General features: G+C 41.1%; 1 protein-coding gene across 11 annotated transcripts in view; it reads left to right on the top strand.

Annotated features, from left to right (window-relative positions):
* The first annotated feature begins 2,701 nt into the window (after window positions 1-2,701).
* Window positions 2,702-11,366, top strand: part of ERC2 (ELKS/RAB6-interacting/CAST family member 2) — a 458,989-nt gene continuing 450,324 nt past the window's right edge. For all 11 annotated transcript variants that reach the window (XR_008462285.1, XR_008462284.1, XR_008462281.1 and 8 more), the window contains exon 1: window positions 2,702-2,982. The gene's annotated coding sequence lies outside the window, so the exon portion shown is untranslated. The remainder of the gene's footprint in view (window positions 2,983-11,366) is intronic.

The following is an 11,366-nucleotide window of genomic DNA, read 5'->3' as shown; positions in this document are numbered from 1 at the left end:
TGGAAAGGTTTGCATTATGTGACCCTGAGGTTGTTTGCATGGATGTTGTTTCAACTAATACAGTAAGTAGACTAACTGTAAAACTTGGTTTATGTTTTTCCCCTTTGCTTGAACTGCACACTTTCCTAACAACTCTTTTTGAATACAATTTGGAAAAATAGACCCTTTTTTTTTTTTTTTTTTTTTTTTTTTAAGCTCTACACCAAATGGTGCTGTCCATGGTGGGTGTATTCTGTGCTTTGGCACTAGTAATACTGGCAGTCCCCCTGCAGATAGTCTGCTATCAAGATGGTCTGTGATTAATTCTCCTACAAACTTTATTGACTGATAGCAAGCTTAATGCATTGCAATATTGTTGCAACCTTATGATAACTTGATGGTGTCTTTCCCATGATGACTATTCCTTGGAAAGTAGATTCTTAGGTGACTGATCCAGGCTATTGCAAGGCCAATAACCTTTGCCAGTGAATGAGTCACAAAAAAAAGATAAAGCAGAACCTGATGTTCCTGTCTTTTCACATAGACAGGGATGTGTGATATGTTATTCAAAACAAATTGTCAGCAGCTGACACCACTTGGAAAAAAAGCCTTGTCATCATTAGCAGTACTGAGACAGGTCTGTAAGATATTCTTAGTGCCCACCGAATCCAAATTAATCACTAAACTTCAGAAAATGGACACTTCTTGTGCTTTGAAGCATTCAGTGTAGTGACCTACATTTTACAGTATTTATCAATTTTCTTACAGATGCAAACTTGTTAACTTTTTAAAAGTATGTTCTGTTTGCTTTTTAGATCAAGTGAAATTATTTGTATACAAAACCACATCCCTTCTTGTCAGTTTCTCCAGGAACAGATGTTCTCTGTCCATAATTTTCAAGGCTTTGTAACTATTTTAACAGAAATGTCTTCAAGCAAATATGCAGGTTTGAAAAGCAACTGAAGCTCGCATTTTAATTATGGTTTATTCCGTTACTTTGAACTTGGAAAAATACTTGCTCCATATTGTAACTATAGCTGAGGTAGACAGATATTCTAAGAGTATATCCTAATATTATAGAATCATGGAATGCTTTGGGTTTGAAGGGACCTCCAAAGGTCATCTAGTCCAACACCCCTGCAGTGAGCAGGGACATCCTCCACTAGAACAGGTTGCTCAGCACCTTGTCAAGTCTGACCTTGAATATCCCCAGGGATGAGGCCTCAGCTACCTCCCTGGGTCACCTGTTCCAGTGTTCCACCACTCTCACAGTAAAGAACTTGTTCCTAACATCCAATCTAAATCTATTCTTCCCTAATTTCAAATGACTGCCCTTTGTCCTATCGTTACAGGCCTTTGCAGTCTTTTTGTTAGGCCCCCTTCAGGTACTGGAAGGCTCCTACCAGGTCTCCCCAGAGCCTTCTCTTCTCTAGGCTGAACAACCCCACTTCTATCAGCCTGTCATCATAGGGTAGGTGTTCCAGCTCTGTGATCATCTTAGTGGGCCCTCTTCTGGACCTGCTCCATCAGGCTCATGCCCTTCCTGTGTTGAGGGCTCCAGAGCTGGACACAGTACTCCAGTTAAGGTCCTAGAAGAGCAAAGTGGCAGAATCACCTCTCCTGAGAACTGGCCACACTTCTTTTGATGTAGCCCAGGATGCAATTGACCTTCTGAGCTGCAAGTCCACATTGCTGGCTCATGTCCAGCTTCTCATCCACCATCATCAGGGAAATGAACTGCTGTACTGTTACTGTGAATTGAATTCTAGCACTGTTTTGAATATTTGCAGCTCTGAATAAATATTCACAACAGCAAACTATTTCAACTGGCTTTAGATAATTCAGATACAGCAATGAAGGGATCATGCTCTAAGGTCCCTTCCAACCTAAGCCATTCTACAATTTTATGCTTCAAATAAGTATCATTTGACAGTTTTTGATAGCAATGCCATAAAAGCTGTTCTCATCAATAATATTTAATAGTGGCATATATAGGTGTGTATGTGGGCAAGAGGAACAAAATACAGGTTACAGTAAAATGACAGTGCTGAAGTGTCTCTTAAACACATTGTTACAGCAATATGGTTAAGAAAAGGCAGATAAAATACATTTGTGAAATTCTCATTTCTCAGGATGATAAGTCAGAGATGTTTATAGACGTTTCTATCATTGCCTTTGATAGAAAACTCAATAAATAAAATCTCAGGAGTAATTTTTAACGTGGTTCACAATTTTCTGATGAAAAAGGATTTTGGGCTTCATATAGCAGCTAATTTCCTGCCTCCCCCCCATTTTTATGAAACTCAGATATTAGTATTTTCTAAATTACTTTTCTACTTAAGCCAAACCACAGATTTAGATTTGTGTGTGTATGTACATACATACAGTAATGGATTTTAGATACCACGTTCTTAAGCACCTGGCTTTGAACGTTTTTGGCCTTTGGTGGACACGGACAAGAAAACAATTTTGCCTCTGCAGTTTTACGTAGACATCAGCGTATTTTTAGGCTATTCCACAATGAGTAACACACTTTCCTTTCAGACGTTTACTGGGTGGGGGCTGGACTGGAACCTATGGATTTGAAATGAATAGTCAGAGACTAACGCTTTGAGCAGTCCATGGGCTTGCAGTACGTGCGCTGCTACTGCCTGCGCTCCCCGCCTGCTGTCAGAGCCTGCTGCTGCCCCCGGCGGCAGGCCGCTCGGTGCTGATCAAGCCCTAGCTCCTCGGGAATGCTGGGAATGTTGAGTCAGGGACTGGCAACCTAGACAGCAAGGCTCGCAGCTGACTGAGGGAGACTCGCTGAGGGACAGAAAGACGAGGGACAGGAGCACACAAGCCTCCCCCGACTGCAGCAGGTTCCCTGTTTTCCTCCCCTCATAGGGGTTCGTCGCTCCAGCTCTCCCTGCTGCCGCCTTCCTCCGTGCAAATGAGATGTCAGCTAAACGTGATATTGTAAAATCCATGTGAGGACGAAAGGCAGATGCAATGATTTGAAAGGTGAGAAGCTTAAACTAGAATATGGCTGTAATAGATGACTGTAAATTTCTTGTGATTATGAAAATTGCTATATATAGCTATCTACAACTGTCTGGTAGCTGAAACTGTAAATGATTTTGCAGAACAGGCATTTTATATTGCTTTAGAAATAAATGGGACCAAGTGCACATCTTATTCTGGTAATAGAGTGCCTCTCCCTACAGAATCATCAACCAGAAACCTCTCTTGCAATTTCTATTAAAAGCAGGCATAAGAGCATAATGTTTTTGGTTTGTTTTTTTTCCCAGTGTTTAAAATAATCTTCTTGTTGTTGAATTTCTAGTATAGAATTGATGAGCTTTGGCAGTTCCTAGCTTTATACCTAAATACTGACTAATGTTTGGTGTTTGAAAAATCGTGTCAGGAAGAAGGTGACAGATTTCTGTTCCTTCTAGTGACTGGCAAATAGGGACCAGGAGATAAAATGATATTATTTGCCAGTTACATAATTAATGAATACTTACTATGATCCCTGATTTATGATGCTGTGTGATTTATCTTTTTTTTTTTTTTTTAAAAAAAAACACACACCATTTTTTTAAAGATCATTTTATGTTGAACAGGAGTGATGTATGTGATAAAATACATGCACATATTCATCGAGGATATATATGTATTTTGCTGAGATCTAGATAATAATGTGATGGAGAAGGGAGATATATATATATATTTGTATTAGTATGTGATTGATTTCTAGGCGGCTACCTGCTAAGCCTTGTGATGGATGGATGGGAATCTACTCAGCGGCGAATTGCCATTTCCCTTTTGATGGGCACACCAACCAACCACTTGCGTTAGCAGATACAAGCTCGTTGCAAATAACCAGGGCCAATAAGTGCAATCAAGAGGAGGGCAAATCCTACTTGTCAGGGTTAGTTTTCTGGTTGGCTTTTTAAATCAGTGCTTTCACTTAACTGTTTGTTTGTTTACGATTTGTTTTCATTTCCTATTCCTGCATCCCCATCTGCTATGTGCGTGTCCAGGGCGGCCACCTCGTTCACAAGCCCCTTACGGCAGCTCCACCGAGCACAGGTCTTTCTGCGCTCCCCCCTCCCTCAAAGGGCGGGGAAGGGGGGAAGTGCCCCCCTCCATTAAGTCGCTTTTCCACCACCGCCACTCCATTTCCCTGTGGCGAAGTTAGAAACGGAAGAGATCCTGTGTCTACCGCCACCGCCTCCCTGCTCTGAGAGAAGATGCTGTGGTGATCCGTTACCGCCCTCCTCCCGCCTCGGGAAATCGTAGAACTCCCCAGCGTTGGTTCAGCTCTCTTTACAGGGCGCGGGGAGAAACCTCGGCCCTACGGTCACTTGTTTTCCAGCCCCAGGGGCAGGGGAGATTTGGAAGTGCCCTCCCAGCCTCACTTCTCGTGAGGAAGCCCGACCACCTTCCAGGCCCAGTTCCCCTCGCAGACGGCTGTGTCAGAGCAGCGCGTCCAGTCCCCACCTCGCGCCGCTACAGGGACCCGTAAAACAATCCCTCAAAGCCAGGGGGATTTCCTGGAGTTCTCGTGATAGGACCCTCCCCGCCCGCTCTATCACTGCCACCGCTGCACTGGCGACAGGCACCGCTCTCTACCTCAGTAGGTGCTGGCCCTCACGGCCGTAGCAGCTGCCCGAGAAGAGGAGAGAATCGGACGCACCCGGTTTTCCCTGGCACTGCGGGAGGGAGAGCAGCGCGGGCCCCACCCCTCCGCACCTCTCCTTGGCGGGCGGGGCGGGAACGCCCTGGCTCGTGCGGCTATGGGAGGGCGGAGGCGGGCGCGTGCTGCTCGCGGTGGCGCGGCGGAGCCGTTGCTGTGGTGCCCGAGAGCCCGCGCGGGCGTGCCGGAGTGAGGTGCTCGCAGTGCCCTTCTCTCCGTGCCCCGCCGGTGCCGGCCGGGCCGTGTTACTTGCCATCTTGCTTTGCTGCTGGGTGGTGTTTCCTTTTACCTGCTCAGTGGAAGAACGAAGTCTCTTCTAGCTCTGCCCTTTCACGGTCTCATCTGCTTGAGCGGTGACAGTGTTAAAGGGTATGTGAAAAATAACACTTTCCCGCATCTTTATAGTGCTTCAAAAGAAACGTTTCAATTTCTGTTACCTTTGTTTAAAAGTAACTACACTTTAGGTAACTCTGTGTGTGTGAAGGTGTGACTTTTTTGTCCTGTGAGTGAAAGAAGCACAATTTCTATTTTCAAAGGATTAATGAAATAAGGGCAGTCCCTGAGATATATGTCTTCTCAGCTCAGGCTGAAACTAGCTGTTTAAACTATGGAGAAACTCTCTTCTGTATCTCCTGTAAGTTCACCCAGGATGGGGTAGTGCTAATTCATTTGTATTATGTCTTCAAGTTGACATTTTATCAGCACTAAAATTTTAAATGCAAGTGTAAGGAGATACTGTTTTGCTAGTGAAAGAGATCACAAGTGTATGGTCTGTCCTCATCATTCTCTCAGAAATGGCATTTGAGAGAGTAGCTAGTAAAAACAGGTGGAGTAAATAATTTTGCAAGGTCGTGCTGAGGATTGAAAGTTTGCAGAAAATGTGTTTAGACAGGTTTGGATGAGACTTGGCTGCCATTATCTTTAAATAGCTCCTATTTTAATGCTGCTCAGTTGGTTGAGTACCTAGGCTGATGTGTTGTTTTCCTGAGCATGGAAGATGATACCATCTGATTTTCCTCCTTCACTCTAGCATTGAGATCCCGTGTGCTGACTTGATAATTGTGTGGAGTTTTTCTTCCATGAAGATGAATTTATGACTAGAAAGTGTCATCTGTCTTGAACTAAAATGTATCCTCAGTGCTGTCCTTAGGCATATCAAGGACAAGAGGGTCACTTGGAGCGGTCAACATGTTTTTACCAAGGGGGCTCATGTTTGACCAAACCAATAGCCTTTTGTGAGGATGTAACCAGGTGGATAGATGATGCTTGATCAGTGGATGTGCTTTATCTTGATTTCAGTAAAGCATTTGACACTGTCTCCCACAGCATCCTTGCAGCTAAACTGAGGTAGTGAGGTGGATTGTGAACTGGTTGAAGGAAAGAAGTCAAGGAGTTGTGGTCGGTGGAATAGTCTGACTGGAGGCCTGTATCTAGTGCAGTCCCTCAGGGGTCAGTACTGGGAACAGTACTTACTATTTAATATATTCATCAACAACCTGGATGAGGGCACAGAGTGCACAGTCAGCAAGTTTGCTGATGACACAAAACTGGGGGGGAGTGGCTGACACACCGGAGTGCTGTTATTCAACCAGACTTAGGCTGGATAGAGTTGGGTGGGGAGAAATGTAATGAAATTCACAAGGGCAAGTGCAGAGTCTTGCACCTGGGAAGGAACAACTCCATGTATCAGTATAGGCTGGGGACTGACATGTGGAGAGCAGTGAATGGGGAAAGGACCTGGGGTCCTAGTGAATGGAAGTTTGACATAAGCCAGCAATATCCTCCTGTGGCCAAGAAGGCCAATGACTTTCTGGGGTGTATTAGAAGGGGTTTGGTTAGTAGGTTGAGGGAAGTTCTCCTTTCCCTCTACTCTGCCCTGGTGAGGCTGCATCTGGAATATTGTGTCCAGTTCTGGACCCCTCAGTTTAAGAAGGACAGGGAACTGCTTGAATGACTCCAGTGCAGAGCCACAAAAAATTATCAAGGGAGTGGAACATCTTCCTTAAGTGGAGAGACTGAGGGAGCTGGGTTTCTAGTTTGGAGAGGAAGAGACTAAGGGGTGACCTCATTAATATTTATAAATATGTAAAGGGTGATTGCCAAGAGGTTGGAGTCGGGCTCTTCTTGGTGATGCCCTATGACAGGAACATGGGCAATGGGTAGAACTTGAGGGATAGGAAGTTCCATGGAATCATGAGGAAAAAATATTTCACTGTGAGGGTAATGGTACACTGGGACAGGCTGCCCAGGGATGCTGTGGTGTCTCCCTCTCTGGAGATACTCAAAAGTCACCTGGATGCATTCCTGTGTGATCTGGTATAGGTGATCCTGCTCTGGCAGGGGGGGTTGGGCTAGATGATCTTTCAAGGTCCTTTCCAACCCCTAACATTCTGTGATTTTCCAGTAGGTAAAGGATTGAGTTACTGTAATGGTTTCTCTCCTGGAGTGTGAGGGAGAAAGTTAGCATGCAGGGGTATCTTCTGTTCTTTCCCACCCTGCGGTGTAAAATGGAGTTCTTTGCCTTAGAAATTGTCCGTTTCTAGTCTTCCTGAGCACTGACCTCCTTTTACCTTCTGTTAGTGTTTAAATACCTTATATTCATTATACTTATGATATTCTCTTGTATTTAAGCTGCATTTGGAAGAGACCCATCTTACCATCTGTTGTATTCGATGTGTGGTTTTTCAACTCTCCTAACCTACTGGTGGTCAAATACTGATGAATGTGTAAAATGTAATTATCTATGCCAGTTATCACTGCTATTTCTTGCCTGTTCTGAATGCTGTAGAAAGGTGGCAAGGGAAGGGGTGTCCCACATTCTTAGCTGCCAAATATGAAGTAAACACATCCAGCTATTTTAAAATCCCAAATACACGTGATATCTAGAAAATTAGCTATTTACCATTTTTTTTCCCCTGTAAAATAATGTTTGAGTTGATTTTTCTTGCTTTAGAAAGATGATGCTTGCAGACTTTTGAAGGATGACTAACAGAAAAAGAGTGGGTGGTTCACCCCTCAAAGAACGTGAAGCAACCAGCTTGTGTATTGCTTCCAAAGACGACATATGTTCTTCCACCTGTATCTCTTATGGTGTTTATTATATTTTTATCCACTATGATGCATTTGTTATCTTCTCAGTTTAATTTAGTTTGTGAGATGCCTGGGATATATATGGAGATGATTAGTCAGATCCAGGAAATATTATCATGATCTGGAAATTTTGGTGATTTTGTGTTTCTTTGTTTGTGGTTCGTGTGTGTTTTTGTTGTTGTTTTGTTTTGTTTTTAATGTGACTGCTCTTTTATTTGTGAGATAAGATTATTTTTTTTCCTTCAGTTTTAGAATTGATTTAAAATATTTTTGTGATCTTTCCTGTTTTGAGTGATCTTGCATGAATACTCGGCAACGACAAGGTTTCCTGAACTTACTTCTTTTGCAGCATTAACTATTTAGCCTGTGTTTTTGACAAAGTCCTGTCAATGGACAAGAACTATAAGATTATAATTTCTTTTTTTAGCATCATAGTTGATCAAGGCAAAGCTCAGAAATTCTCTAAATGAACTGGATAGTGCTACTTCAGGGCTATGCAAAAGCAAATCAACAGAAACATCAATTAAATATTTTTGTGGAGTGCTTGATTTGTAATTAATCACTTTTTGGATACATAATATATTTTATAAAAATCCCAATCTTTTTGAGATAAAGGTGGTTTGTCACTGCTTGTATGCAAAGTGTAACAGAAAAGAGAAAAAGAGAAAATAATTTCCTTGGAGAATGATTGTGGACTATTGTGGGGTCCAATACAGTTTGTAAGCATAGATACCTAATGTTTGTTTGTATAAGAAGATACAAATGTCTATTTTAATCAACACTGGTAATGCAGTATTTGAGTTGTATTGGGAGTTTTTAGGATTAAATTAGCTATATCAGGTTTTGCAATGCCCATCTTTAGAATATCTTAAATATCCAGATTTTGTTTTGAAGTAGTTGTAATGATTATGAACAAACTAATCTCTTTTCAGAGAATGTGTAAGGTGATGAGCGCCAACAAAGGATAGAACAGGAGCAAAGATGTTTCAGCACTTTTCTGGATCAGGCTCCATTACTGTAACACTATTTTTATTCCCAGAAACTTGGAGTTCCTTCACAATATTGGAAGTGTAGACTTTGAGATGGACAGTTTACATATCTGAAAAGTTGTATAGCACCACAATTTCTTTACTTTGTAATGAAAATTCTGAGGGAGAACTCTAGTGTCAGAATTTTGGGGGGGGTGGGGGTTTAGGGTGGCAGATGCAATGTGGCTAGGAATTTCAGTTTCAGAGTTTCAAGCTGTGATTGGATGTGTGGGAACCTTCAATGTGTTGGTTGCTTGGCAAAGCCTAACGTTTTCAGAGAGGTTTTAAGATTAGATTTTCGAAAGGAGATACCATCTTTCTAGACTATCTTTTCTAGGCTATCTTAGAAACCCACTTGCAGACTGGTGTTCACTGGAAATGCTTCAGATTGGTTAGTGTGTGGGTTCATTAATAACCAATGTACTTTTAATTTAGTTGAAGTCTCCCACTTTCAGCAAATGCTGTCTTTTTTAAGCCTCTCACTACTTGTTGTGCTTGTTATCCTATCCCTTTAACTGAAGTCACAGTGCAGATGTAGAATCTAGCAGCTAAATTCTACAGAAATGGTAAATTGAGAGAGATATTTTAGAGTTAAATCACTTTAAAAATATCTCAAATTGTGTGGAATGCCATGGAATGGTGAAAGGAATAACAAAAAAAATCAGTGAAAGATAAATGATAAGATAGATGTGTGTGAAAATGACTGTATTTACTGGAATAACTGGAGATAAGGTGGGAAGTCACTAAAGAAAGCAATGTCTGTAATGATTGCCTAGCTGGATATAACATATAATTTATTTGAAAGAGACTGAAAGAAATGTGTAATAAAAGACTCTGCCATTCACAAATTTAGTCCAACAGCTTGTACATTTCACGGAGCATTGGTAATCAGTGGGACCTATTCCCTCCAAGTAAATAGCTCTGATCATTTGAGATGAATGCTGACTTTGAGAGGCTCACAGAACATGTTTTGGTAACTTCATTCCAATTTCTAATGGAGGTTTCCTGTGTCCATACGCATGGCTACACTATTTGGCACCCATTTTGGTAGTCCTACTGTAAAAGTAGCAAATTGAATGGTCTTGGAGAACACAGCACTTGAATTCTTAGGAACTGATTTCTCTCTGTCAAATACAAGTTGAATCTGGTTGTAGATTGTGCTGATGCTTCTTCAGTTGTCAGCATTGTTAACTAAGCACTTTTCATGGTGGGTAAAACTAATTCACAGATAATACACTAATATCCATGTTTCCTTATTTCTGTGATATCCGCAATGTCTGAATCGCTAACTATAAACCAGCATAAATCTGTGTTATTTCTGTGACAATATGGACTTTGACTTCAAGAGTTTTCTGTAGTGTTGTTGAAATACAGCTCTTGCCACTTTTGTTCTTTGAACAATTCAGATTAGTGGACAAATATGACATGGTAAAGCATTTTTTTTATTATTAATGTCAAATAGCAGTGCAAGAAATGTGTACTCTGAGGTGCTTATTTGGAAGACAGCTTGCTGTATAAAGCAGGCTTCTTTTTGATGGCGTAGTATTGGCAGTTATGACGTACCTTGGTTTTTGTGTATATATCTTTTTCACAGACCTCATTTGAAATCTGCTCAGACAATTTGTTTTTCCTTAAGGAAAGCAGTTACAATAATGTCTCTTATCAGTGTCAAATGTTCATGTCAGATGCCTGTAAGGACTTATAAATTACACTTGTGAATTATCATGATTATGCTGAGCTAAGATGTCAGCACAAAGGTGCCAGATTGGGTTGTGCTTTGAAGTTGTTAATAACCAAGTGGCTGGGGAGCTTCTTTCAACCTTTTTTTTGGTGAATAAATAAATAAATAATTCCAGAAGTGGAATGCCTTCTAATGGTTTCAGGGTGCTGATTCCATGCTGACTTGAAAGGTATTCCACTAAATCACTTGTATCACTTCTGGATCTTGTAAGTCCCTTGGAGAGCTTTGATCTAATGTGATAGAGGCAGAGCCAGTTTCACTTTGTGTCATGATCCTAAACATGTGCGTACCCTTATGTCCTAGTGAGGAGAACAGAGAGGAGAGATGTTATGCATGTTTTTGAGTCTAATGGCTTCAAGGACTGCTGAATGTACAAATGTATGCTTTTCATTCTACAATTTGAGTATGTATATTACTACTCTAGAATCCAAGAAATGCAAAATGTGTAGTGTGTGTTTCGGCTTTCTGAATTCTAAATGTCCCAAGATTTAGGTGTTCTAGGAAAATGATGGAAATTTCATAGGTCATCTGAATAGCTGGTCCTAAGCTGACTTCTCTTGTATTCTTTTGAGAATGGAAGCTTTGTAGCAAAAAAATAAAATAGAGCTTTATCCTGCAAATACATCCTCCTGAGTTTAATAGCATTCATGTGAATGGCCTTAATGGATTCAATTGAGAATACTCCATTGTGTAAGATAGACTAAGAAGTTCTAAGATAGACTTAGAAGTTTTAAATGCAACTTAAAATTATGTAATTAATGTAAATGACAGAATATATTCCTAAGATATTTAATGGGGAAGTAGAGCTAATTATAAATTCAGACATTTTCCTTTTACGTTATTTTCA

The sequence above is a fragment of the Dryobates pubescens genome, chromosome 1 (genome assembly GCF_014839835.1).
Source record: "Dryobates pubescens isolate bDryPub1 chromosome 1, bDryPub1.pri, whole genome shotgun sequence".
Lineage (NCBI taxonomy): Eukaryota > Metazoa > Chordata > Aves > Piciformes > Picidae > Dryobates > Dryobates pubescens.
This window is presented reverse-complemented; position numbering and strand designations above follow the sequence as displayed.